The 3309-nt window shown below is 42.0% G+C and overlaps 1 protein-coding gene across 2 annotated transcripts in view; it reads left to right on the forward strand.

Moving 5' to 3' along the window:
• The window catches only part of Lyrm7 (LYR motif containing 7), a 158185-nt gene that overhangs the window by 45719 nt on the left and 109157 nt on the right, over positions 1–3309 (forward strand). For both annotated transcript variants that reach the window (XR_783411.2, XR_783412.3), the window contains exon 5: positions 2866–2989. The gene's annotated coding sequence lies outside the window, so the exon portion shown is untranslated. The remainder of the gene's footprint in view (positions 1–2865; positions 2990–3309) is intronic.

Consider the following 3309-nt stretch of genomic DNA (forward strand, 5'->3'; position numbering starts at 1 on the left):
ATCAAGTAGATAGACAGGAACAGAAAGATGTCACCAAAAAATGTATGCACACTTTAGGAAAAGAAAAACTTGTATGCATATTTTAATATATAGCAGATATTGACTCCCCATAAACTAACTGCTTTGTCCACATTCACATTAGGGTTTTCATGATGTCTCAGTAAACATAGTACTAAAATATTTGTACAGGTCTTTCTTTTCCTGAGGTGTGTGTGTGTGTGTGTGTGTGTGTGTGTGTGTGTGTGTGTGCTCTTCTCTCTCTCCTCTCTCCGTATATCTATCTCAGCATGTCAGATGTGTAGAGTATTATGGGTTATGTCGAAATGCCCCCTCAAAGCCTCATGTGGTCATAGGAGGGGGCTTTCAGAAGTGTGTGGTGGACCTAGGGTGTGTGATGCTGGGATTCAGTGTATGATGCTGGGATTGAGGGTGATTACTAAATTAGTCCACTGATCAGTTTGGCATAGTTCTGGATGTGGACAGCCCACCCTGGGTGTGGATGGCACCACCCAAAGGATGCGTAGCCTGGAAGGGATAAAGAGGCAGGCTGCTGATGCTTCACTATTTAGCTGCTTTGCCGCCTTCTGCTTGCCATGAACTACTTCTCTTCTGCGATGACCCTCTGCCATGCCAGCTAAGAACTGAAACCTCTACAAACTGTGAACCAAGTAAACCTTTCTGCCTTTGGCTTTGGGTGTCAGATATTTTGTCTCAGCAACAAGAAAAGTAACTAAGACACAGAGTATGTCATAAACTAAGATAATAGTTGTTTATTTAACCAATCATAAACTGATTATTGAAAACATTTTATAGGTTAATATTTAAATATTCTTTTTTGGGCCAGGGATTTAGCTCAGCGGCTCGGTGGCCTGCTTTACAAGCGCAAGGACCCGAGTTCAATCCCCGGGGATCGAACCTGGGCCCTTGCGCTTGCGAGGCAGGTGGCAGAACCACTAAACTAAATCCCTGGCTAAATATTCTTAAAATTTAGTTTGTTTAGTAACCAAAAAGCTAACAGTGGAAAAACATGAAATTATTTTAGTAAAATATAAAAATTTTAAAAAATCTAGTATTGTAAATTTAACTAAGAATATTTTAATACCTTAAAACCTTCTTGTTTTAGACATAGAAAACTTTTAACCTTTGAATTATAGCAAACCTAACTGTAAATCATAATTTTAAAAATAATGTTTGTTGGGCAGTGCACAGTAAGACTGGGGAAAACCGGAGGAGCCACACATTAGTGGGAAAAACTGAAGCAAGCTGGTTCAAGCAGCTGCTTTTTCAGCCATAGAGGAGGAGTTTTGTGTGGTGATTTCCAAGGCCCAAGAGGCCCTACTTTTATGTATCCATTTTCATGATTATTTTAGGTGACTCATGAGAATTGGAGCATAGCATGGCTAACATTTTAAGCTGTATCTATTACAAGGAAAGGAAGGCCAAGGAAAAATGGGCATAGCATTTATGAAACCATGCTTCATGATACAGAGTCTGTCCAAAAAAATGTATATGTCAGGAAAAGAAGAACTTATATATTTTATACTAAATTTACTGAGACATCATGAGGTTAATACAAGTTGCCTTTGGCCTCTACATTGGAAGAGGTGCTCACAGCGGTGGTCATGAGCTTCCCGACGTTTATTCGTGTGGCAGACTGCTGACGTCGGCGTACATGTTTTTGGCGGACTCTGTGTTCACTTTCTTGGCGAGCAACCCGGACAGCGATGTCACCAACTTTAGAGACATGTTTGCCAGCTGCTTTAAATTAGCTCACTGTTAAGCCGCGTGACTAGAAAGCGTTTGGGCTGATGTCATGAGTGTCCATTTATCTGTAAGCCAACTGGGAGAATCAATGCACAAGGACGTACATATTAACCTGAATGATACGTAACTTTGTGTTACCAGACACCAGGGTTTCCCCTGTGAGCCCGAAGGAAGCCTCAAGGCCCTGTCCTGGGTTGCTGTAAGCGAGTTTTCCTGCCTCTGCACACCTGTATGACGAGCCCTTTAATGTAAAGCCCAACAGCACCAGAAGTCCACAAGGCTAAAACAAAAATAAATCTATGTGCTCAAAAAATGTTTAAACAAGTATTGTAGGTACTTTAATCAGTTATTAAAAACCAGATCGACAGGCAGATGAACAGACAAGAGAATATATAAAACAGTTCCATTAAATCAGAGTCACTTGTACATGCATTGGTCATGTTGTATTGTAATAGTATTTTTCTTAGTTTTAGGTGTTTTTTGTAGCAGGAATCAAACTTGCATCCTCGCACTTGTGAGGAAGGCAGGCACAGCACCTGTGGAACCACTGAGCTAAATCCCTGGTCTGGTTTTAGGTTTATAACTAAAAGCTGCTGAAAACTTTTTAAAGAGATTATCAATTAGTTCTTTTTTTAAAAAAAATACACCATAATAGTATTTTCTTTGATACTTTAAGCTATTCTGAGTACCACCCTACCATTCCCCACCTTGTTACTGGGGATCGAACTCAGGACCTTGCACTTACCAGGCAGGCACAGCACCACTGAGCTACATCCCTGGTCCTCCTTCTTCTTTTTTTTTGTTTTTAAGACTGGGTCTTGCTATGTAGTTCAGGCTCATCTTGAACTCACTGTGTAGTCTAGGCTGGCCTCAAACTCACAGTGATTCTCCTGCTTCAGCCTCCCACATTCTGCGATTATAAGCATTTGCCACCATGCCCAGCTTACTCTGAGTACCTTTTTCCTGTTAGTTAACACATGAAACTCATAACCAACAAGAACTGCAAGGTGAGAGAAGAGCTATAAATTGCTAGATGGGCTATTTATTATTTGTTCACTGTCACTCTTTATCATAAAACCAATGAGGCCTTGTCTCTTTCAGGCTGTGTTCCATGATGATCTGGCCTGTCCTGGAGAGACCATCCCCTCTGGACTTGGAACCTTAACCTTTGGAATAGCTGCTGCTACAGTGCAGGCCCACTGCTACCCACCAGGCAGTACCAGGTGTAAGTCTGTTTCACCTAAAAAAGACTTCGGTTTCCTCAAGGGAGGAGGCCCCGAGTGTCCCCGGATTATATAGGCTTCTTACTGTTGATTCCTTGGGGCCCTCTGTATTAGAGTAACTGTGGGGAAAGGTGACCCCAGCTGTTCCCGGTGTTTCCAGGGGACGCTTCTGTTGAAAGTGTAGTGTTAGAGTTTATACTTTTCTCTGGGAACCGCTTCTTTCCATTCCTTAGAGGGTCCCAGTCCATGGACAAGTGCAGAAAAAGATTAGGTACTGCTTCTTTAGGTCCGGGGGACAAAGTAGTCCCGGTTTCTTGCGCTC

This window comes from Fukomys damarensis, unplaced genomic scaffold (genome assembly GCF_012274545.1).
Source record: "Fukomys damarensis isolate Sample0158 unplaced genomic scaffold, DMR_v1.0_HiC HiC_scaffold_9, whole genome shotgun sequence".
NCBI lineage: Eukaryota > Metazoa > Chordata > Mammalia > Rodentia > Bathyergidae > Fukomys > Fukomys damarensis.